The sequence below is a fragment of the Mustela lutreola genome, chromosome 2 (assembly GCF_030435805.1).
Source record: "Mustela lutreola isolate mMusLut2 chromosome 2, mMusLut2.pri, whole genome shotgun sequence".
NCBI lineage: Eukaryota > Metazoa > Chordata > Mammalia > Carnivora > Mustelidae > Mustela > Mustela lutreola.
In genome coordinates this window covers 212,215,436-212,240,862 of record NC_081291.1, presented here as the reverse complement: position 1 = coordinate 212,240,862, position 25,427 = coordinate 212,215,436, and the positions used below count along the sequence as shown (strand labels likewise).

The following is a 25,427-nucleotide window of genomic DNA, read 5'->3' as shown; positions in this document are numbered from 1 at the left end:
GAGTTTAAGTGTTTTGCTCACAGTCCGTATCCACTCATCCCTGTAGACTGTTTCTTACACTAACCTGTGACATTCGATGCATTCCCTATGCTAGGTGGCATTTCCCACAGAGACGTTACCTTGTTGTTACTGATCATAAAATTGTCTATAGCAAGAGCAGTAGTTGAATAAGTATTCTCTTATTCTTAGAAAAGGTTGCTGACATCCATTTTTTTTTTACTGTTAAATATTTAATGGCAGACTCCAGTAAATTCGGATATTGGATCATTATTTATCCGAGGTTCTGATAAACGGCCCAGTCTCATTTTCCTCCAGCTGCCAAATTTTGCCTCGGTGCTGGTGAGGAATGTAAATATGCAATTAATATTGTAGCAATCTGTCATCTCTCCCGAATTTTTTCTTTATAAATTCCCAGAGCATGGGCAGGAAATTGATTCGTCGTGACCCCCTGTGCTTTAAAACCATCGTGGTGTTGTCGACATGTTTCACTCCTCCTCTGGGATTTAATGCAGTAAGGAATTGAGTCGCCGCCTGCCTTTATTAATCTGTTCCTTTTAAATCGGGAAGCTGTATTCCTCGGTTGCTGTTTTCCTGTGCGGGTACAGGCTCTCTCTATGCTTTCGCACGTCAAGAAGAGCCAGCGCAAAACCTTCATGGTAGTGCCTCTGCTTTGGAGACTGAATTAAAGTCATTTGACAACTGCTGTTAATTTCTGCTGCGGTGTCTTTTACACTGTCCGTATCCATACAGGTCCTGTTGCTGGGAGCTAAAGGGGTTAGGATTGATTTTCCTGGATTTTGTTCACTTAATGCGATCTCATCAATTTCTATCCTCCTGGCTGTTTTAATTTGTGACCGAGGAGGGTCCGGGGATGAATGGCTTAGAGACTGTGACTTCTCTGGCTCTTTGGGAGGTAGCGCTGCATGGGGTCAGCTGTCTTGAAATATGTTGTAAATGCCTTGCGTGGGAGCCAGCTCTGTCCAATGTTTTCGATTATATAACGGGTCAGATTTATGTGGCCTTCAGTGAATTCCAAAGCCTAGTGTTTTAGGGATTTGCAAGAGGGGTCGGAGCACTGTTCATCTCCTGGAGAATGTGAAAATGTGGAAAACCATAATAATTCAGGGCTCAATGGAGAAACCATGGCTATGTAGTAGGGTTTTTAAAAATTTTTTTTCTTTTTTTCTTTTTGTCCCAGATAAGCATGTCAGAAATTATATTATATATAATATATTTAATATATATATTAAATATATTATATTTTATATATTTATATATATAAAACTGGTCAAGCGAGGCTTGCTGGTCAATTAGATCTTCCAACGGGCCACTTGGCAGGCGGGGGAAGAGGCAGGAAGCAGGAGAGGGCCCCGAAGGAATATTAATACTTAACTCTGCATGATTATTTGTGAAAAGCCAATTTCAAAGAAACCAACCACTTTTTCAAAGGGCAGAGCAGTAAACTGGTGAGGATATACATACACAGAAGAATGGCGTCATAGACTCTGAGCCCAGTTCCGAAGGGTTTGGACTGTCGGGGCACGTGGCTCTCTAAGGTGAGGGTCTTGTGGGAAAAGTTGCCCCCGCCCCGCATTGTTTTATAACGTCTGGGGAGCTCGCCCTTAAATGTCTGTTCATATTCCTCGCCCAGTACTGGAGGGTCTAATGACTCCTAATGACTATAGGCAGTTGGGGAATCTGACAGGCCCAGCCCTGCCCCACATCGGGCTCGCGTGTAACCCGTTCCTTCCCATACTTCTCTTTCCCTTTGTTCTTCAGGGGTAAATCTCCGACACGAAGGGGAAGAGTCCAGGATTTTTCACTTTTTAAATAGGGATGCTTCCTGATTCAATTGCTCTAAGGTAGCGAGAAGTTGCGCTCAGTCGGGATAACGTATGTATAGAGGGACACAGTTGAATTGGGTATTTCGTTCCCTGAAACGCTGCATCGAACCTGACTGATCCCTGGAGACTTTCTAGTCCTGGCTCTGTCGGTATCTGCCTGTGTGGCCGGCTGTCGTGGGGGTACTTCTCGCCCCTCAGCTTTTTTTTTTTTTTTTTCCTTTCCACATCTCAAGGAGGTTGTTAAAGTGCAGAATTCCCGGGCCCTACCTTGACAAAATCTGTCTTAATTGGGCTCGCTTTTTGACTAGACCTTGACCTTGGCCCCTAGTTCTCTCTTTGTCCTGCCCAGCCTGGCCTAGTCTTCCGCAAAGAATCCTGCTAACTTATCCCCACCCTTAATATCTGACCAAATTCCTTGTCCCCCACCTTTGATATCCCGGGCCTGCCTTTAACAAGAATCCCGTTCGGCCCGTAGTGCAGGAAACCCCCTGGTACGGATTTTTCTGTCCACCGGCCCCTGCATCCTTTGCTATAAAGCCCCGCTTGTCCCTGTTGTATTTGAGTTTGACCTCGCTCCCTTACTGCGATACTCCTGTTGGTGCTCTCTCCCACACCCAACTATGTTAGACTTTATTTATAGTCACGTTAGTTAATATATAGTATATTTTTAGTTCCAGGGGTAGAATTTAGAGATTCATCAGTGGCTTCTAACACCCAGTGCTCCTTATATCACATGCCTTAATACCCCTCCCCCGCAATTACCCCATCTCCCACCCACCTCCCCTCCAGCAACCCTCAGTTTGTTGCCTGAGTAAAGAGTCCACTCCTATTGATCATCTCAAATACGGTCTTCCTTGCCATTTTAACAGCTGTCAGAATAATTTCTTCTTCAACAGTCTCTAGATTCTTACTTGATATGTTTAAGACAGGACCCTGTCTATGTGTTATTAGCTAGGGAAAGGTGACTTTCTGAAAGAAAATCCAAAAGTACAGTGGTTTAATCCAACAACAGTTTATTTATTTTTAAAGATTTTATTTATTTGACACAGAGAGAGAGAGAGATCCCAAGCAGGCAGAGAGGCGGGGGGGGGCAGGGTGGGGGGAAGCAGGCTCCCTGCTGAGCAGAGAGCCCAATGTGGGACTCGATCCCAGGGCCCTGAGACCATGACCTGAGCCCAAGGCGGAGGCTTAACCCACTGAGCCACCCAGGCTCCCAGCAGTTTATTTCTTATCCAGTCAAAGTTCTCTTCCAAATGTGATTCCAGGACGCAGTCTCCTTCTGCAGTGTGGTTCCGTCCTCTCCAGCGTGCGCCCTCCCCTGGTGGCCATATTCCTAGGAGTCAAATCATGGGACGGGAAAGAACAGAAAGGCTTATAGGAGGAGGCACGTTTTTTCCACTCCCATTTCATCGGCTAGAATCAAGTCACATAGTCACATTTCTCTGAAAAATGTCGGCTGGAGGAAGAGGGAATAAGTCTGTTAAACACCAGCCCACCCATCTTCATTTTCAGTAAGTGTCCATGTAATTCTTGGGCCCCACCTTGAGAAACAATGTAGGTAATGATTGCCAAGTATCTTCTAGACCCAAGGTTCTGGGGTCCTGTCATGCTGGGATTAATCACACAGAAAAAAAAAGTGAGTCCTTCCACAGTGAAGAGAGAAGTTAAATGAGCAAACAAAATTCAGTTGATTTTTCTGCCCATATTCGAAGTTTGGAAAAATGTGTTGACCTGTTCTGACCAGCTGGTTAAATGGTCAAGGGTATCATCTCTTTTTCCCCATGGGCCATAATCGTCTTGCTGATACTCCTCTGCTTCGGGAACATACTAGGATGCTACCTTCTGGTGCCTTCTTACATAATGGGGTCCTGGGGGCCAGAATGGGGAGCACAGGAAGTATGCTTGTTTCCTTTATTTATTTATTTATTTTAAAAATTTTATTTATTTATTTGACAGAGAGAGATCACAAATAGAGAGGCAGACAGAGTGGGGGGGGGGTGGGGAAGCAGGCTGTCCACCGAGCAGAGAGCCCGATGCAGGGCTCGATCCCAGGACCCCAAGATCATGACCCGAGCCGAAGACAGAGGCCCCAACCCACTGAGCCACCCAGGCGCCCCTGCTTGTTTCCTTTAGCAACGAACTACAGCAGATGGTTTCTGTCTTTCATTCGCCTCTTTGAAAGCCATTGAAAACAGAAGGATTTTCTTAACCTCTTCTGCTTAGAATCATGAAGACTCTGATGGGATCTGCTATTGACTTGGTCATTTGTGTTGTGATTTTCTAAATGGGGCGAGTTTATTTTATTTTTTTGTGTCAGGAATCAGGTAGGGGCAGAGACGGGGCTGTGGAAGGACAGTGTGTCGTGATCTGTTTTTGCAAACTCCAGCAAGGAAGGTCTGTGGAGTGAGAAAAAATAATTTGGATCTGTGTGAGCTTTCGTTTGGGCAAATTGCAACCGTAAGGGGAAACGAGATGGTGAATACAGAGGCTCTGAATGAGACTCTTTTGGGTTTCTAGGTTGCTAGAACCTTCCGTTGCTAGGCTACTGGCAAATATGACATAGGCCCGTGGATGCTTTCTAGATTGAGTATTAGCTCACATCGATAGTCTACTTACTGCTTTTAGTCCTGGTTATTTATTATTATTATTCTTTAAAGATTTTATTTATTTATTAGAGAGAGAGTGAGAGAGCGCACAAGCAGGAGGAGCAGCAGGCAGAGGGAGAAGCAGATTCCCCACTAAGCAGGGAGTCCAACATGGGGCTCGAACCCAGGACCCCAGGATCATGATCTGAGCGGAAGGCAGACACTTAACCCACTGAACAACCCAGGCAACCCTATAGTCTTGGGTATTATTTGCTTTATCCTAACAACACTAGAAGGTGTTAGTGCGATTTTATCTCTGTTCTACCAACTGAGGGAAACTGAGGCTGTGGCCCAGGGAGGTCAGTAGCTGAGCAAGGTTGCATTGTGGAGAATCGAGACCCCACTCACAATCAGAAGTCGAAGTAACTCTTACTTTTCGTCTTTCTCCGATGGATTTGTTCTGCATTAGACCTTATATTCTTTTTTTTTTTTTTTTTTAAAGATTTTATTTATTTGTCAGAGAGAGAGCGAGCAAGAGCGAGCACAGGCAGACAGAGTGGAAGGCAGAGTCAGAGGGAGAAGCAGGCTCCCTGTGGAGCAAGGAGCCCGATGTGGGACTCGATCCCAGGATGCTGGGATCATGACCTGAGCCGAAGGCAGCTGCTTAACCAACTGAGCCACCCAGGCGTCCCTAGACCTTATATTCTTGTACAGCCAATGGCTTTTGGAGTGCGCCTTCTCTCTTTCTCTTTCTTTGCACATAGATTACATGGTGCGGAAGAAAGTGGTTCCATTTCCTTTCATGAAAATTATGGTTCTGGGGTTCACATTCGATCCCGCCAGCTCTCTGAGGCCGTGTGGGCAGAGTCAGCTCTGGTTCTTACAGCCTTGGATAACATACAGCTTGCTCAAGTAGTATAAGAAGTTTATAATGAATGACTAGTCGTTATGTTTCTTTGGGGGATCATTTCATAGGAGGTTAGCAGTCAGATGCATCTTAAAGAATAGAATGCATTTAAGGTTTCCCGTTATTTTTCTTATGGCGTCAAGGGCAGATGGCGCCGGGTCCCTTCGAAGGCAGGTCGTCAACCCTGGGCCCATCCCCACCTCCTGTCCAGCTGTTTCTGGCAAATTAAAGGAGGCGACAAATACCCATTCCCAGCCCGTGGCAGACATCTCCAGTCAACTGGAGCCCTTTTCCCTGGCCCTGCCGTCAGGTGAACACTATCAATCAGTTATAGTCAGCAAAGGAGTGGAGACCAGATTCTCACTCCTGGTTGGTCACACCCCATCTTTATTATCAAATAACTGCATGGTTAATTTAATCAGTGGTTCTCAACGGAGTTGACAGTTGCCCTCTGGGAAACATTTGACAACGTCTGGAATTAGTTTGGTTGTCACGGCTTGGGGTTTGCTACTGGTGCCTACTGGGTGGGGGCCTGGGATGCTGCCAGACTCCCTACTAGGCGTTGGACCCCCGCTAGGCTACCTTCCCCATGACAAGAGATTAGCCGGCTCAGAATGTCAATAGTGTCAAGGTTATGAGACTCTGATTTGACCCTTGGAGGGCTTCTGAACTATTAGTAGGGAAGAAGGAGGAGGATATGGAAGAAAGATATCTGGAAGAAAGGGAGGAAAAGGATTTTACGCCTTAACTTGTTAGCTTAAGGTAGGCCTGTGCACAGAACTCACCCCGTGCCCTGTTTGAGAAACCCAGCATAGCGTGTCAACTCGTGGAAAGGATCACAAGTGCGTATGTGTGGCTTCGTGACACGGTCACCTCTTGGGCCTTTTTGTTGTTTGGTGCTTGGGGGGTTCGTAAGGACTAGGTAATGAGGGTAGCTGTGTCTTCACTTCTAACTGGTGGCTCTTTTATTATTAAAGCAATCTGAGATTTGGGCAAAGATCTACCCATTCCAAGCTACTAGAAGTCATCTCGCTGTCCAAACATGAAGAAAATGAGGGAGGCAGGCTGGGTCCGAGGACCCAGAGGGTTCCTTAGGATCTGTTGAGAGGGTCCTTGGCTTCACGCAGGATCGAAATCGAGCTCAAGGCAGGGGGAAGTGAGGACAGAGTTTACTGAGCAGTGTGGGTGATCGAGTGTGGCAGACAAGGGTGTCTGGGAGGCTCGGGAAAGGAGAGAGACCCTCCCCATCGTGTGGGGGTAGGGGGTTATTTGGAAAGGGGTCCAGAGTACGTGACCTTTCCGGCTTCCAGGGGAGGGTGTGATCAAAGCTGTCACGTGTTACCCCATGAGTTATCAGAGGTCATGGGGCTGACATTGGTGTAGACTGAGGTTTGTTTGAAGCTGACGTCCCAGCATGTTCAGGACCTGGTTCGGCTTAGGTGTTATTAGGCATATGAGGTTCTAGGAAGAAGCTCAGAGAATGATTAACTTTCTTGCCTTCATGTTGGAGTGGGAACATAGCCTCTGGTCTTCTCAGATGCAAGGTGAAATAGGGAACATGAGTGGATGGGACCTAGCAGAGAAACAGCAGAAATGGAGTCCCTTCAAAAATAGAAAAGAAATAAAAAATAAAATAGAATAAAATGATGTCCTTTTAATTTCTCTCTCTCAAAATCATTAAGTAAATGATAGACTGTCCATATAACATAATTTAAATAAATTTTTAATGACATGGAGACGTTTTTAGGATATGTTAATAATGTATATAATACAATTTTAACTTGTCTATATTTATACCAAAAATACACTTGGAAGGGTTCCAGGTTCAATCGTAAAAGACTGCTTTCCCTATAGTTTGATGTATTTTCCAGACTTTTATTTTATTTATTTTTTTAAAAGATTTTTTATTTACATTTTCCAGATTTTTAATGAAGAGGTTATTTTTGAGATGAGAAAAATGTAAATGTTTTAATGTTAGCTGCTGCGATGAAGTTTATTTATTTATTTATCTATTAGGATTTATTTATTTATTTGAGAGAGAGAGAGAGAGAGAGAGTCCGAGCTGGAGCAGGAGCCGGGGGAGGGGGAAAGGGAGAGTGTCTCGAGCAGACTCCCGGCTGAGTGTGGAGCCTGACGTGGGGCTTGATCCCATGACCTTGAGGTTATGACCTGAGCCAACAACCAAGAGTCGGATTATTAATCAAAGCTGGACATACCAGATGCAGATACGTGGATGGAAAGATTTCTCCACCGTGGGCCAAGTGGTGGTGTAGGGTTCTGTGGGATTACAGAGGACAGTGTAGCCAAGCTTCTTTATGAATGAGGGAAGGCTTCATGGGCGACGTGGCACGTCAGAAGGGTCATGATGGCAGATGAGCGGTTTCCAAGGCGAAGGAGGGCTGAGAGACCCCAGGGCACTTTTCTTTTCGCTTCTTGGACTGTGGATAGCATTTGCCTGATCCGTGAGTGGAAGTTACTTTATTTTTAGCCCTGTGTATAGCAGAGATGGGGGAGACCCGGGACTTTCTTCCCACTGGTCCTTTCCATGTGACAACTGGATCGATCAGTTCCCCTGAATTAATTACAGTTTTGTTGCATTAATTGATAAGGCACTTAGTGGCCCTATGGGCACCTATCTATAGAGTATTACATTCCTGGGGGCCCTGGAAGAAACCCCTTTTTTTTAACCTGTTGCATGATCCTATGGCTTTAATCTTTAGGACTAAGCGCCTTTCAAAGGCTAACTTGAAAGAAGTTGAATGTTGGTTTTAAAGACAGGAAGGCATGTGGGTTCCACTGTTCTCTCCAAACAGGTTCAGTAGAGGCCTCACATTTTGGATGGAGTGTTGGTTAATCGCCCAAGTTAGTGAGGATGCTGGAATTAACCCACTTGGAACCGAAGGGTGTCTAACTGGTCTGTTCAGGTTGGCCTGAACATCAGTCGGTTATGAATTTAGAAAAGGAGACCCATGTTGCTTGAGACTTTTAGTCATCATATTTGATTCATTCACTATGAACGAACAAATGAATCCAGTAATTCTTCATTGCCTGCCTCCTGTCTCCAGGGCCGGAGGTCACCTGTCCATCAAACTATTCCCTGGAGAGTGGGAAAGGCCAGGCTGTTCACAGATGCCCCAGCGGAGCTCCTGGCTTCCTTCTGGAGCCTGCAGGTCTTGCCCTGAGTCCATCCCCTTCCCCTCATACCATGGCATTTGGGAATCAGAAAAATACAGGAGATGCAGCAAACCCTTAACTGTGATGGAAACACATCTGGGGGCTGATGTTGGGGTGGGGGGGCAACCACCTGTTAGAAAGAGAGGAAATCAGAAGTCATGATGAGGGCTCACCTCATCATGGATTTAGAGTCTAGCAGTGCTGGGAAGAAGGGTTCCCAGCTCTTGACCGTGGTCTTTACAGTGCTAGGGGATAGTGGCTTGTGGGTGACCATTTGTCCTCAGGAAATACGGGGTTCTGCATTTGGTGAGTGCTTTGGCACGCTCATTTCAAATGACAAGGGGGCAGTAAGCCATCAGAGCATTGTCTCCTCCACTCTCCTGCCCCCCACCCCCCACTGGATTTCCTGTCCTGGGCACTGGAAGGGCTCTGATGTGTTTGTATCTGGTCTCTTAGGGGTCACTGTTCTGCACTCCTGTTCTCCAGTGTCTGAGAACCATTGTTTCATATATTTTGACTGTTTCTTTTCTTTTCTTTTTTTTTTTTTTAAGAAGTTATTTTATTTTATTTAGAGAGAGAGCGGGGAATAGCGGCAAGAGAGCGAGAGCATCTCCAAGCCAGCTCCACGTTCAGCCCGGAGCCCGACACGGGGTTTCGATCTCACCGCCCTGAGATCACGACCCAAGCTGAAATCAAGAGTCAGAGGCTCAAACGACTGAGCCGCTTAGGCACTCCTGTTTTGATCATTTTTTTACAATTATTTCTGGAGGATGGATACTCCCGGCCCCTGTTATTTTGTCTTGGCTGGATGTAGAAGTTCTGTAATATATTTGACCATGTTTTCTCTCTTTTTCAAAAGAGATTTTAAGAAAATGGAAAAAAGAAAAAGTCTGGACTTTAGGAAATATTCTCTAGTTGCGTGGTAAGTTCACGTGTGTGGAGTAGCGTGTTCCCTGACAGTCTTTGATAATTAAGTTGTTTTGTGCATATGAGCTGGGCTTTAAGATAGATGAGAGAGTAAGTCAATTATCACCTTTACCTTAAAGCATAATTAAAACCTCTCTTCTCAGCCATCAGGGAATCAGTTTTTTTCTTAAATCTGCTGCCTCTCCTTCGTATGTTTTGAGAAAATTGTTCTAAAAGAAAAGCCTGAGTCTCCAAAGTTCGGCAGGCCTTTCCCTGTCTTTTTTTACTAGAAGTCTGGACTACGAAACAGAATTGCAGGTCAAGTGTAAATGAAATTGCTTGATCTGTTTTTCCGAGGTTGTGTTCACAAATGGCATAACTGATGTGTGTGTTTCTTCCTCTTTATACCCAGTATGCTTGCTTAATCACCTGAATGTTGTAAATTTGGGGGTAAGGTGCATTTCTGAAGACTTTGGCTTTTAAATAAAAAGCAAGGTAAATTGAGCACTTCTGCCCAGTCTCCGATGATCCCAGCAATTATACGTGGCATCGTTCCTCCTAGGGAAGTCTTTGTTAATTGTTCTAGGCCAGATTTTCACCCTGGAACACTTGCCTGTCTCCCTTGCTCTCAAGGGTTCTGGTTCTCAATTAGTCATCGACCTCGCTTAAGTTGTTTTTGACACAAACTGATATAGAAGGAAAAGAGAAAATAAAAGGCCTTTACTTCGGTGTTGGATAAAGACGTATGTCTACTAATTTTGGTTTGTATCCTGTTCCCTTTTGCAATTTCGCTCAGCATTTCTTGGATTACCAGTAAAGCAGAGCACACGTCCCCCAAGGCCTTTTTTCTCATTCATTCTGCCACCAGAGTCATTTCTGCAATGAGTGGGTCTGATCATTGCCACTCCCCTGTGATGGCAGTTCCCGCACCCAGTGCCGAATCTGTCTGTGACACGGCTTTTTGGACCTCCCACCGTCTTACCCCAAATTGTTTGGATCATGGAGGACATTTCAGCTATAGGGCAGGTGTCTTGGTATTTCTGGGACATGCCCTATGTTTTAATGCCTCCGTGTGTTTGGTTCCATTGTTTCCCTGGAAAACCCTTCTCCCTGTGCCTCCTTCTCTCAAGTCACGCATGCTGGGACCTTCCCAGCCTTCCCAGGAGGAGTTGCTTCCTCTCTTGTTTAGATTCCTAGAACTTCCTCCCAAACTGGCGTGAGGGTATGTGTGGGAAGGTGATGTCTTTCTTATCGGGAGGGTCATTTATAAGCCTGAAGGTCAGGTTGGCTGAACGCTGCTTGTGGATTTCATGCTGCAGGTCAGCTGTATAATTGTGCAGGTAAGAGAGGAGGGACAGAAGACAAAATATAGCAGGGCATTTGGGAAAATGGCCTAGGCTTTACCATTGAGAACTTGGGAGCAAAATGACAGCCAAGTGTTCTCAGTCCATCTCCGATTTCGGGCTTTGTTTCCTGTTGCCGGGAGCAACAGAGGAAGGACAACAGGTTAGGTCAAGCGTGGAGAGCTTTTCACAAAGAGTGGGTACAAATAAAAGGAATTTTTGGATTTTTGACATTTTCACCTCGCGTTTATAAAGGTCTCCGGATTTCACAAAGGTATGAACAAGAAAACAGTCGTAAGATTTTGTGTAACTCTTCACATCGTGTTCTGTTGCATCTGAGTGATGGTAGCCGTATTATTTTATTTTATTTTTTATTTTTTTTCACATTTCTATTTATTTCTTTGACAGACAGAGAGATCACAAGTAGGCAGAGAGGCAGGCAGAGAGAGAGAGAGAGAGAGAGGGGAAGGGCAGTCCCTGCTGAGCAGAGAGCCTGATGCGGGGCTCGATCCCAGGACACTGAGATCATGACCTGAGCCGAAGGCAGAGGCTTAACCCACTGAACCACCCAGGTGCCCCTAGCCGTATTATTTTAAACAGTAAAATAAATAAAAAATATCTTTAACACATTCTGAGCACCTGCTGAGCGCCAAGCGCTGTTCATGGGCCTTTGGGATGCTGCAATGAATAAAGCACAGTACCCCCCTCCCCTCTCCTTTCAAGGATCTTCAGGTGTTTTCACAGTGTGGTCCCCAGACCGGCAGCATCAGCAGCATCTGGGAACTTGTTAGCAATACCCATTTTTGAGCCCTATCCCCAGACCTACTGAATCAGACACTGGGGAGTAAGGCCTAGCATTGTGAGTTTTAACAAGCCCTCCAGCTGGACAGATGGACACATTCCATGCGGTCTGGCCAGAGAGGCTGGACGCAAGTTGAGTCCACTGAGGGGTACCCAGGAAGAGGAGATTGATGCCCCTGGAGAGTCAGGTTGTGGGGAGGTTTTCAGATGAAGGAAGTTCAAATGAAGCCTGAATTGGTGGTGAGTGTTTCTTCTTCAGATGGATAATGTAGAAAGGAAGAGCGTTTTTAGGCCGAGAGAACCACATGTACGAGTGTAGAGCAATCCAAGGGATCACAATTATTATTGTTGTCATTATTATAATTATGTCATTATTATTGTTATTCTCAGGGTCATAAGATGAGGTCAGCTGGCAGGATCAGTAGCTGAGAAGTTTTTTTTTTAGATTTTATTATTTATTTATTTATTTGACAAAGAGAGAGAGATCACAAGTAGGCAGAGAGGCAGGCAGAGAGAGAGAGAGAGAGAGAGGGGAAGGGCAGTCCCTGCTGAGCAGAGAGCCCGATGCGGGACTCGATCCCAGGACCCTGAGATCATGACCTGAGCCGAAGGCAGCGGCTTAACCCACTGAGCCACCCAGGCGCCCCAGTAGCTGAGAAGTTTTGACTTCTCTCCTGGAAAATAGCTGGAGAGTTTTTTTTGTTTTTTTTTTTTTTTTTTTTTTTAGCAGTGAAAGGGAATAATAACAGATTTGCAATTCTGTTGGATATACACAAAAAACTAGGACCTTCTTTAAGTTGGAAAAAAATTCTTGGGATATATTCAAAACCTAACTGAAGGAGGGAAAAAACCATCAAGAATTGGGAATTCACTTCTGACTATTTATAATAATTCTTAAAGAATTAACAATCTTTTTTTCCCATAGAGTCTTTTCTGTAGCAGTTGTGGTCTCACAGCAATATTGAGCAGAACGTCCAAGTTCTCCGTTTACCCCTTGTCTTCCTCACGCCCCTTACATGGCCTCCCCCTTCATCAACACTCACAGCCAGAGTGGTACCACATTTCATCATCCAAAGTCTGTACTGTGTACGTAGGGCTCACTCTTGGTCTTGCATCTTTAATGGGTTTGGACAAATTTGTGATGACATGGATTTACCATTCTAGTTATCATATGGAATAGTTTCACTGCCATGTCCTACCTGTGTGTCGTTCCCTCCCTCCCCAAAGCTCCTGGCAACCCTGATCTTGTTACCACTTCCAGAGTTTGCCTCTCGTGTGTCATAGAGTCGGACTCAGTCTGTACCCTTTTCCCATTGGTTTCTTCCACTTAGTAATATGCATTTACGTTTCCCTCATGTCATTTGGTGGCTTGACAGCTCTTGTCTTTTTAGCCCTAAATCATATTCCATTGTTTGGATGTACTACAGGTCCTGTATCAGTTCACCTGCTGGAGGATAGCTGAGTTGCTTCTAAGTTTGGGCAGTTATGAATAAAGCTGTTATAAACAGCTGTGCAGATTTTTAAATTTAATTTTATTTATTTTTATTTATTTGACAGACAGAGGCCACAAGTAGGCAGAGAGGCAGGCAGAGAGAGAGGAAGGGAAGCAGAGCAGAGAGCTCCCTGCTGAGCAGAGAGCCTGATGCGGGGCTCGATCCCAGCACCCTGAGATCATGACCTGAGCCGAAGGCAGAGGCTTAACCCATTGAGCCACAAGGAGCCCAGTGTGCAGATTTTTGTGTGGACAGAAGTTTTCAGCTCCTTCAGGTAAGTACCTAGGCATGGGATGGCTAGTCTGTGTATAGTAAGAATTTTTTTTTTTTAAAAGATTTCATTTATTTATTTGAAAGAGAGAACAGGAGAGAGAGCGAGCATGGTGGAGGAGCAGAGGGAGAGGGAGAAGCAGACTCCCCATGGAGCAGGGAGCCTGACATGGGGCTTGATCCTAGGATATTGGGATCATGACCTGAGCCGAAGGCAGACGCCCAACTGACTGAGCCACCCAGGTGCCCTGGAATGCGTTTGGTTTTATAAGAAACTTACAGTCTTCCGAATGGGTGTACCGTTTCGCATTCCCTCCATGATGACTGAGAGTTCCTGTTGCTCCACATCCTTGTCAGCACTTGGTGGTGTCCGTGCTCAGGACTGCCGCCCTTCAAGTAGGAGTAAGTGGGATCTCATTGTTATTTTAACTTGTGTTACCCTGGTGACAGATGATGTGTAACGTCTCTTCATTTGTTTATTTCCCATCTGCTGAGGTGTCTAGTAAGGTTTTTGGCCCCTTTTAAAAACTGGATTGTTTGTTTTCTTATTGTTGAGTTTCAGGAGTTCTCATATTTTGGCTAACAGTTCTTTACCAGATGTGTCTTTTGCAAGTATTTTCTCCCAGTTTGTGACTGGTCTTCTCTTTCTCCTGGGATTGTTTTCCACAGAACAGAAGTTTGAAATTTTATTCAAATCCAGCTTATCAATTATTTCCTACATGAATTGGGCTTCTCATGTATCTATTGAGTCATTGCCGTACCAAGGTCATTGAGATTTTCTCCTATGTCATCTTTCATAGTTTTTTTTGTTTTCATTATGGTTTTTGCATTGTACATTTAGGTCTATGACCCATTTTCAGTTAATTTCTGGGCAAGGTCTGTGTCTAAATTCTTCTTGGTGCACGTGGATGTCTAGTTGTTCCCAGCACCATTTGTCAAAAAAGACCAAATTTTCTCCATTGTGTTTTCTTTGCTGCTTTGTCAGAGATCAGTTCACTCTAAGTATGCAAATCTGTTTCTGGGCTCTCCATTCTTTTTCTTTGATCTGGTGGTGGTTTTTTGTTTTTTGTTTTTTTGTTTTTTTGTTTTATTTTTATTTATTTTTTTTTTTTTGCCATTTTGTTCTTTTACCACACTGTCAGGATTACTGTCATTTTATAGAAAGTCTTAAAGTTGGGTAGTGTTGGGTCTCCACTTTTTTCTTCTCCTTCAATGTTACTTTGTTTATTGGGTGGGAGGCTTTTGCTTCTCTCTATAAAATAAGAATTTTAATTCTAAAATTCTTTTAGAAGAAAGGGGTACCTGGGTGGCTCAGTTGGTTAAGTGTCTGCCTTCGGCCAGCTCAGGTCATGATCTCAGGGTCTTGGGATCGAGTCCTGCACTGGACTCCCTGTTCGCCAGGGAGCCTGCTTCTCCCTCTCCCTCTGCCTGCCCTTGCCCCCTTGCTTTCTCTCTCTCTCAAATAAATAAAAAATCTTTAAAAAAAAGAGAAAAGTTTAAAATTAGAAAATACTCAAAGAAAGAAACAAAAGCTAATTCCTAGTTCAACCTAGATCTAACTACTGTTTACGTTTGGGTGTACTTTAATGTTGTCTTTTTTTTCTCTTTGGTTTTTGTTTATGCAATAAAGCATGAATAATATTAAATTTTAGCTTGATATTTCCCCCCATTTAGTAGGAAAAGTGGTCCTTAAATACTTCGTAAACATCTGTTTTAACAAGTGTTTACTATCCCATGGAGGGCTGTACTGAGTTTACAGAACTCATTTTCATGCATTTTGTGCCTCATGTTGGGTTTGGTGAGTGTATTAGTCAGGGTTCTCCAGGGAGAGACAGAGCCAATAGGATATATATGGATATACGTATATCTGTTTATATCCATAATCATGCAGTTAGGGAAGCCAAGAAGTCCCATTATCTGCCTGCCGTCTGCAAGCTGAAGAATGAGGATAGCCAGCGGCGTCATTTAGTCTGAGTCTGAACGTCTGAGAACCAGGGCCACCTGCGTCTGAGGGCAGGCGACGGGTGTCCCAGCTCGAACAGAGACTTTGCCCTTCCTCCACCTCTTTGTTCTATTTAAGCTGTCAGTGGATTGGACGATGCCCACGTGTGTTAGCGAGGGCGGGCTTCTTAACTCAGTCTACTGACTTCAGATGCTTTCCCAGGAGCCCCCTCACAGACGCACCCAGAATTCACGTCTTACTGTCTAGGCATCCTTTGATCCAGTTAGGTTGACATGTTAAGATTCACCATCACAGTGAGGGATGTGGAAGAGGGGTTTACCGGGAGAATTTGGCCCCATGCACTTCTGGGGGCTAGAAGTCTGCGGAAGGCAGTTGTCTCTGTCCCTGGGTGGGCGTGTTGTCAGGAAGGAAATGCAGTTGGAGCCTGAAGAGCCCCGTGGCACTGCAGCTCAGCCTGTCTCACACCACCCTCCCACCTTGATGACTTGGGGTGACATGCCGAAGACTCCTCGCCCTTGCCCTTGGAACTCCTCACACGCCTGCCTCCAGAGCTGGAACCGCCCTGACCTTGTCTGCTTCTCCACTGCTCCCGGGCACACTCCCGTCATGACTGGAACTTGGGACCCTCCAAGAGAGGGGGTTCTGGGAAATGCGGTACCCATTTAGCTACAGCGACACAGAGCAATTCTTATTGTATATTTCCAAAATAGCTTGGTGGCCGTCTTTATTCCATCTGGTACCTTTTCTAAATTTTCAGTCATTTCCTTAGGGTAGACTGCAGGAGAGGGATTACGGGATCAAAGAGTCTAAATATTTTTATAAAGATTTTTATTTTATTTATTTATTTGAGATAGAGTGAGTGAGCACGCAAGTGGGGGCAGGAGTGGGGGAGGAAGAAGCAGGCTCTCTGTAGAGCAGAGAGCTCAATGCGGGGCTCGATCCCAGGACCCTGAGATTATGACCTGAGCCGAAGGCAGAGGCTGAGCCACCCAGGCTCCCTGAGAGTCTAAGTATTTTTCAGAGTCTTCATGTGTTACGAGTTGATGCAGAAAAGTTTGTATCAGTCGTAACACCAGGCTGAGTGGGAAAAGTCTCATCTTACCGCAGCGGGGCTGGTCCTGAGCACTGTGTTCTCTCTCCTTCGCAGTCTTGAGGTTTCCTTCTGAGTTGTTAATTCCTCCCCATTAAAGTAAAGCCCCCCACCCTTTTCTAAAAATTAAATTGTCATTGCAACAAGCAGAGACCGGTGGAAGGTGTGTGCTTTGAACCTTGAGAGAATCACTGAATGGATATTGGGAGTCATAGGTAAACTACCCTCTCCTGTTTCAGGGTCTTGCTAACCATCATGGCAATAAAATGAAAGGGTTAATTAGTTGACACAGGTAGAGGAACGGGGATTGGCAACTTTGCAGTGAAGCTCATTTGGTGCAGAGATGCAAATTAACCACACTTATTTTCTACAGAATGTTTTGGGATAGTTTTTGATGGCAAGGACTTTCTCTGTTTTAAAAAGTTTTGTTTTCTCTGTACAAGAATAGCTTTAATTTTCCTGGGTGACTTCTAACCCTAAAAACATAATCTGTCATTTTCGTTTCTCATTGTTTGTCTTTCCCTCTGTATCATCCGTCCTATTGATCGCAGACTCTTACAGACCTCTTGTCATTAGTGTTCTGATGGCTTTTCTTCCTCGTTAATTTTCACTGGAAGCTGGCATGTAGCCAAACCCTCATGGAAACCACTGTCGTCTGTGATTCCGTGTTAAGCAGAATGTCTGGGCTCTGTCCGCATTGTGGCTCTTGGCTTACCGAGGGTTGAGTTTGTGAAGCAAATGTTAGCCCACATTCCAGCAACTTCTGAGTTTTACGTCTGATTTAATACTCCCTTTAAAGAATGCACCGCGGTTGGTGTCTTCCTCAGCTGCCCACAATCAAGCAGGCAACCTACTGACCCAGTTTTAACGTAAATCAAACTTAACATTTTCATAAATCATAAAATTAGAATGTGGATGTTTTCTAACTCACACAATGAGCTGAGATTTATTGGTTTGTGGCCGTATGCTTGGTTGTCCTGAAAATATAAGATTCCACGGCGCCCCAAGCGCTTGAGGGTAGCTTCTAATGCGGAGAAAGGAGGGTGGGGTGGCCTTTTGTCTCTTCCCTGGCCACCCGAACTGTCATAGAGGGGTCCTTGCGGCCAGCATCACACCTGCGTCATCTGGGCGCTTGCTAGAAAGGCAGAACCTCAGGCCTCACCCAGGTGCACTGGAAGAAATTGACCCCATGGTTGATTGCTGTCCTCCGTGCAGGGTGGGGAGCTCTGTCCTGCAGAAGGCGATCTGACCTGCTCTGCACCCATTGTCTCCTACCTTTTGCAGCCTCCTGGTCACCTTTTGCCTGGGCTTTGCTCCGGGAAGACCCAGACCTCTGGAGTGGCCTCCATTTTATTGATCTGCATACTGAGATTTGTTTAAATTCTTGGAGTGCCTTGGAAACAGTGGCTTCAGTGCCTCTGACTTCTCCGTTAGTGACGTGAGATGGAGCAGAGCCTGCTGTCCTCACTGGGGCGTCCAGCTGGAGAGTGTGACCGGGACAGGAGTTACCGGGGTCTTGAGGTTGGATTTCTTGTTTTTGAGTCGGAAGATACACAAAACATAACATTCATCATCTCAACCTTTTCTTTCTTTCTTTTTTTTTTCCCTGATGTTTTTATTTTTTATTTGACAGAGGGAGACACAGCGAGAGAGGGAATATAAGCAGGGGGAGTGGGAGAAGGAGAACAGGCTTTCTGCTGAGTGGGGAGCCCGATGCGGGGCTCGATCCCAGGACCCTGAGATCATGACCTGAGCCAAAGGCAGACACTTAAGGACTGAGCCACCCAGGAGCCCCTCAGCCTTTTCTAAGTGTACAGTTCAGTAGAAACAATTTACCTTTTTCCTGTGCAACAATCTGCAGAGCTTCGTCTTGCAAAACAGAAGCTCCCAACATGTAAGACAGCAATTCCCGCTCTCACTTTCCCGCACCCCTGGCCAGCACCTTCTACTTTCTGTCTCTGTGGACTTGACGGCTCACATCATATTCGTCCTTTTGTGTCTGGCTTCTTGCGCTTAGCACGATGTCCTCAGCGTTCATCCACGTCCTAGCATGTGTCTGACTTTCCTTCCTTTTTAAGGCAGAATAATATTCCATGGTATGTATGAACCCCATTTTGTTTACCTATTTGTCATCCTTCTGTGGACACTTGGGCTGCCTCTACCTTTATGATGAATCCCCAACTTAGGCAATCCAGCTTCCAGTACTTTAAAAATAAGAAACGCAGACCTGATGCTTTCACACATTTTTTGCGAAAATGATTTATTTATTTATTTGAGGGCAGTAGGGGCAAAGGGAGAGGGAGAGAGAGAATCTCCCGAAGACTGTGCTGAGGGCAGAGCCCAACTCGGGCCTCGAACCCACGACCCTGAGCTCATGACCTGAGCTGAAATCAAGAGTCGCACACTTCACGGACTGAGACACCCAGGCGCCCTTCAAGCATTCCTTTAAACTCTAGTTACTGAATATTAAATAAAATAAAATCTGTATCTGTTCATAAAAAAAAAATTATATGTCTTCTAAAAACTTCATGGTTTCTCCTAATGATATAATTCACTGTTCTTGAAGAGACTTCATTTTTTTTTTTTTTCCCCACTTAGAAAAAAATCTCTTCACCCAGCGCCGGGCTCGGACTCATGACCCCAAGGTCAAGAGCTGCACGCTCCACTGACTGAGCCAGCCCCGTGCCCCAGCAGACATCATTTTTGAATATCCGCATCAACAGAACTTCGAAAGCTGTTTTTGAACAGCTTTACTGATCTAATTCACTTATTGTGCATTTCACCCCTTAAAGTGTAGGATCCAAGGATTTTTGGTGTGTTTTCTGGGCTGTGGAATTATTACCACAGTCAATTTCACAACATTTCTGTCACCCCCCCCCCCACCAAAATCCTGTACCATCAGCATTCACTCCCCCAATTCCTTCCACTCTCCCCTCCCCTTTGTCTACTTTCAGTCTCTCTGGATCTCCTATTCTGGACATTTCGTATTAATATGACGATACAGTATGTGATCTTCGGTGACTGGCTTCTTTCACTCAGCATCATGTTTGCAGGATCTCTGTAACCTTCTAGGATGTCAGCTGATCCCCCGTGGGAGATTTGTTTATCTCCATCTGGGCGTTCAACTGCCACGAGTCAGGTGCAGGGTGGGCCGCAGACATTCGGCAGTGACGGCCAGCCACGTCCCCTGGCCGCACCGCGCTCTCGGGTCTTGTGGGCAGGATGGGCATTAACTGGGTCATTACACGGATACTAATCACCGGGGCTGATTTCTGTAACGGAGACAACTGGGATATTCTGAAAATATGTAACGGGGAAGGTGAGGGAGGCTGCCCTCCGTTCCTATTTGCATCTTTAAGACGGCTCTGTCCAAGGGCGCTTGGGGGGCTCATTTGGTGAAGTGTTTGACTCTTGGTTGCCGATCAGGTCATGATCTCAGGCTCATGAGATCGAGCCCCGTGTTGGGCTCTGCGCTCAGTATGAAGTCTGCTTGGGATTCTCTCTCTCCCTTTCCCTCTGCCCCTCCCCTTGCTTGTGCGTGCTCTCTAAGTAAATAAATGAATAAATACACAAAATCTTAAAAAAAAAAAAAAAGACAGCACTGTCCATGTGAGAAATCCCTTCATCAGTGTTTATACGCGGTGACTGGTGGGGAACGATGACATGGTCAAGAGGGAGACTCAATCTGTTTCCTTGAGGAGCTCACCCCTTCGCAGGGCCGACAGCCATCTGTGCCGAGGGCTGGTCGGCGTGATGCCGGGCCATGGGCCAGTCTCTCTGAAGCATTCGAGGGAATCTTTAGGGAATAGTGATGAGGATGTTTGATGAGATTTTTGGAAAATGAATAAAATTTGTTTCGGAAGCCAGTAGGTGCACGGAGGGAAAGCAGCATCTCAGTAGAGGTCGTGAGCATAAGTGTGAAGGTGCTCGGTGGGTTCAGGGTGGGGGGGGGGCATCGAGGATCCGCTGTGGTCGCAGCGTGGAGAACGGCCACAGAAGGCTGGAGGGTAGGCTGCTTCCAGTTGTGAAGTACCTTAAAGCAAAGGTTAGAAGCTTGATCCTGGAGACCTCAGGATTTTGACCTTGAATTCTGAGTACTCTTGCTCCTGTTTGAGGCAGTTGGTGCATTCTCCTCCTAACTCTGACTTGCTGTGGGTGCGGGTGGAGGTGGCAGACCCTGGAGAGTCCCTTCTAGAAGGCCCCAGACTCTTCTGGAGGGAGACTGGGAAGTGTCAGGGCAGAGGGCATCAGAGCTTTCCTAAGCAGGAAGCGATCAGACCAATCCGATGGGTTTACTGGGATGCAGATACGGGCCGTCGGGAGACAGGCTGGATGGTGTTAGCAGCTCCAGGGTATAGAGATCCCCGGCCCAGACGTCCGGGTGGAGACGGCTGCAGTGAGCTGTCCTTTATGGGCCATCACTGTCATGCTGTATGGCCCGTTAAGTAGGAGGGAGACTCCGGACGAGCCCCTCACGGCTGTAGGACCCATTTCAGCACACCAGGTGACATCCAGGCTTCCATGGGAGGGTCAAGGATGGTCAGGAAAGTCCCAGCCTGCAGGGTCTGGCCACGCCTATCTCCGGGCAGTCTGTCCTCTGTGCTGGGTTTTGGTGCATCGCTGCCCGGGGCTGTTTGCAGATTTGGTCCTTTATTGGCCCACGTGACGTTTGTTGCAGCCCCTGGCTCCCGTGGGTGTGCATTCAGAGACGGATGCGTGCCCACCCCCGGCCGGCTCCCCGTGGCATCCGCGAGGCAGCACGGGTTTGCAGGCTCAGAATCCCAATGTCGCAGGCGCCACTGGCACGTGGGGTCCGCGAGGTCACGCTGGCATTGATAATTAAAGCTCCCGTCCTTGTTCCTCTGCGGGCCTGCGAACGTGTGTTCACTTGCAGTGTTTCCCTCAGGATTTCTGCAGGTTCCCCCAGAGTGGGGTCCGGTGTCGCTGAGGCTGGTCACGGTTGGTCACAGCCTGTCCTTCCTTTCTTGGCATGGCCTCCGTCTGTCAGCTCCACGCTCCAGGAGCCGCTCTGAAGGACTGTCTTGCTCAAATCTTTATAATGAGCATCTCCAAGTCTGTGCCAAGGGGCGAGTTGCAGGCAGAAATGCTGGAGAATGGCTGTCTGTCCCCTGAGATGTTGTTGTCATCGGGGAACTGAAGTGACAATGTTGGGTCCCGAGACGGGCGAAGCCTCAGGACACAGCTCCTTCAAGATCTCCTCTAAGTAGCGCTCCCCATCCTATGTTATCTGTCCCGTGAGAGGGTACCCTGTTAAATATGGATTTTCCATATAAATTTTCCTCATAGGAATTTTCCATATGAAATTTTCCATATGAATTTTCCTCATTTTCCATATGAATTTTTCCATATGGATCTTCCTCGTAGTATGTGCTAGAATCTGAAATTGTCTTGTTTATTTCACAGTGATGACCTTTTAATTACACTCTTAAATGCATTGATTGACTCAGTGACTGCGCAGCTTGTCCTGGGATCCAAGGCCAGGCACTCTGGCCAGGGTCCAGCTCCTAGCCACCACGCGTATGTTGATTTTGTCTCTGTCAACAAGAATATCAACTCTGTGCGCCTTGTCTCACAGGACCAACCAGTGGGCTTGCAAATGATGGCGACCAAATTAGTAAGAGATCAGTGAGTGGCCAGGGGGAGCTCCTTGAGGCAGGGAGGCCTGGGCTAATGAGTGCAGGGGCGGAGGTCGCACGTGTGGGACATTTCTGGAACATTCTTGGATGGTGTGAACTTGGCACAAAGGGATCGGCTGCTTTGGGGTTGTCAGGGGGGAAAGTGAGAGAGACCCACCTGGAGAGGTAGATAGATGGACTTATCCCAAAAAGATGTTCCTATTATATGGAGAACTCCTAACAAAGTCCTTTTAGGTATGATCGGGAAGCCAGCTTTGTCAGACTGTGGGGGTACTTGTTAAAAACATACCATTTACTGCATCAGCATCTGGGGTTGGGGGGCTGGTGATCTACATTCTAATGCCCCCCGCTTTTTTAAAGATTTTATTTATTTGAGAGAGAGAGAGAGAGAGCATGAGAGGGAAGAGATTAGAGGGAGAAGTAGACTCCCCGCCGAGCAAGGAGCCCAATGCGGGACTTGATCCCAGGACTCCAGGATCATGACCTGAGCCAAAGGCAATCACTTAACCCACTGAGCCACCCAGGCGCCCCTGCATTCTAATGCTCTTGCCAGGAAAGGCTTTTGCACACTGATGCTTGAGAACCACTGCCCTGAGAAACAAGGAGACTTCTAGTAAGATCTTAATTTTTATCTTGCAGGTTTTCTTCGAAAGCCCTCTTCCCCTAGTCCTCACGCCAGCACTGAGTCTGAAATGGAGCTGTAAAGAAACACAGACGCACGCTAACACGGGAGAGTGTGTTAAGGGTCTCTGGCTGGCTGGTTGAGTTCCTGGTGGGAACTTCTTCCTGGTTTGTAGAGGGACGGCTTCTGTTGTATGCGCATATGGTAGAGAGAGAGAGAGAGAGAGAGAGAGGTCGTTGCTTTCTTGTCTTCTCTTACAGGAGCACCAGTCCTGTCCCTGAGGGCTGGAGCCTCATGACCCAGTCACCTCCCTAAAGTCCCGTCCCCAAATACCATCATGTTCGGTGTGAGGGCTTTCAGCATAGGAGTTTTAGGGGGGGGACACAAACATTCAGTCCGTCCCTGTCCTTTGTGTGTTCATCTTTGTGTGTGTCTTGTCTTTGGGACTTTTGCTTGTAGGTTATAATTGTTTTCTAGGGCTCCTGTAGCAAATCACCAGCCACCTGGTGGTTGAAAGCAACAGAGGTTTATTCTCTCACATTTCTGGAGGTCAGAAGTCCAAAATCAAGATGTTGGCAGGTTCCTGCTCCTCCTGAGGGCTCTAGGGAAGATTTAAGCTTCTGGCGGCTCCTGGTAATTTCTGGCACTCCTTGTCTTGTCTTCCTTGTCCAGTTTTCTGCTTGTGTCTTCACATGACCACTCTCTCTCTGTGTCCTCTCTTCTTATAATACACCAGCTGTTGGGTTTAGGGCTTGTCCTAACCCATTGTGAATTCATCTTAGCTTAATTATATCTGGAAAGAACCTACTTCCAACCTTCTGGGTAAACATGAATTTTAGGGGGACAGTATTTGACCCACTACCTGGAAGGTTTGGTTCTGAAGGCAGTTCTGCTTTGTGGATTATTTAAAGGGACCTCCACCATTAACACTAACAACAACAACGCAACAAGTTACGGGGCCATTTCAATTCCAAATTTCAATTCTAAACCCGCCTGTTGTTTTGGACAATCTTACATGCTTTCCTGAGACCCGATATCAAATTCATTTATCTTCAGAGTCTTCAGAAAGACTAGTTGATTGCATATGAGTTGCTGGAAAATTCTTTCATGGATATCCCTTAAGTCAGTTTCCCTTAGCTCATTCTTTATGCTCACTTTCTGGAGATTTCTTTGGAGCCTGTGTTCACAACAGGGCATCCAGGAGTGGGTGTAAAGAGGGTGGGAGGCTCTGGCCCATGGGTCCCTTCACAGGCACGGTGGCTGATGTGACCATCCTGGGCCTTGCGTGTTGGCTCTGAGGAGTTTTCTTGCTTTCCAGTCCCGTTTTCTGTATCATGGTGTATTCTCTCATGAGAGAATTGGGAACGTGCGTCTAATCCAGCTGCTAATCCAGCTCTAATCTGGTTGCCAGGTTCTCTCCTAACATATTTTTCCTCTTTTAAATTAAAATTAAATTGAGTTACCCTCTCTTAAATTGCGTAGTAGTTTCTTAGAAGGACGTAACGTGGTTAGTTTAGCTGATTCTTCTCGTTCAGGATTGAGTTTTCCAGTTTCTGTTTTACTAGTTGTAGGGCTTATGAACTTACCTTATAAATTTTCACATCTTTTATTGTATCTTTAGGTATAAACCTTTGTATCTTTTATTTTGTCTTTAGCTCTATTCGTGAAGGGTCAAGATCTTGGGAAGGGTGACATTTAGCTCGAGGTGGGTTTTCTGTACGTATAAAATGGTACCTCATCGGGGTGCCTGGGTGGCTCAGTGGGTTAAAGCCTCTGCCTTCAGCTGAGGTCATGATCTCAGGGTCCTGGGATCAAGCCCTGCATCGGGCTCTCTGCTCAGCAGGAAGCCTGCTTCCTCCCCTCTCTCTGCCTGCCTCTCTGCCTACTTGTGATCTCTGTCTGTCAAATAAGTAAATAAAATCTTAAAGAAAAAATGGTATATCATTACGGAAGATGTGGGGTGCCTGGGGGGGCTCTATCGGTTAAGCATCTGACCCTTGATTTTGGCTCAGGTCATGATCAGAGGGTCGTGAGATTGAGAGCTGGCCGTGGAGCCTGCTGGAGATTCTCTCTCTCCTCTCTCTGTCCCTCCCTCACCCCACATGCTCTCATGCTTTCTCTCTCTCTAAAAGCTTTGTCACCATCCTGCTTCTCATCACAACTGCTTAATGATGACATATCTTTTGCTTATTGGTACCAGTGAATATTTCAAGGATTTTACTTTGCTTTCAGTAAAATTTCTCATGCATTCTTGGACAGGTTAAGAGAATTAGCAGGAAAAACCCCAAGAAATGCTCCCCGCTGTTGAGTGGCGTCCTTTGTACTGTCTGTTTTCTTGCATGGTCTCATTTCATTGCCGCTGCACAGAGGAGAAGTGGGGAGGCTAGCGGCGTTCTGTTACATGTCCAAGGTCTCCTGCACAGTGGGGCTGAGCTGTTTCCAGAGCGGAAGCTCCTGCCTAGGACATGGTGGGGACTGGCCAGCGCGGCTGTCCCTGGCCCTGTGTGAGGAGGGAGGAGGGCTTCCGCCTGTGGTTACCAGGGTAGACCGCTCAGTGGGCCATCAGGAGGTCTGGGACAGAGCTGGGCTTCAAAGTGTGTAACCTTCACTTTCCTTTCTTCTCATCAGTCACGGTTCGAGAAAGGACCGTTCTGTCAGGCTTTGCCCCTCAGCGAGCTCCGAGTTCTGTGCAGAGGCCTGAGCCGTGGGTGTCTGCGGGCTGCCTTTCTTCTCTGGAGGTGTGTTCGCCTCCACATTCCCGTCAGGGCTCCC

At 46.4% G+C, this 25,427-nt stretch overlaps 1 protein-coding gene across 3 annotated transcripts in view; it reads left to right on the top strand.

Annotated features, from left to right (window-relative positions):
* Positions 1 to 25,427, top strand: part of TIAM1 (TIAM Rac1 associated GEF 1) — a 383,002-nt gene that overhangs the window by 97,310 nt on the left and 260,265 nt on the right. Inside the window, exon 1 of one of the 3 annotated variants that reach the window (XM_059164571.1) lies at positions 13,148 to 13,327. The exons of the other annotated variants lie outside the window; for them this stretch is intronic. The gene's annotated coding sequence lies outside the window, so the exon portion shown is untranslated. Of the gene's footprint in view, positions 1 to 13,147; positions 13,328 to 25,427 lie in introns of those variants that run through there. 3 annotated transcript variants of the gene reach the window in all.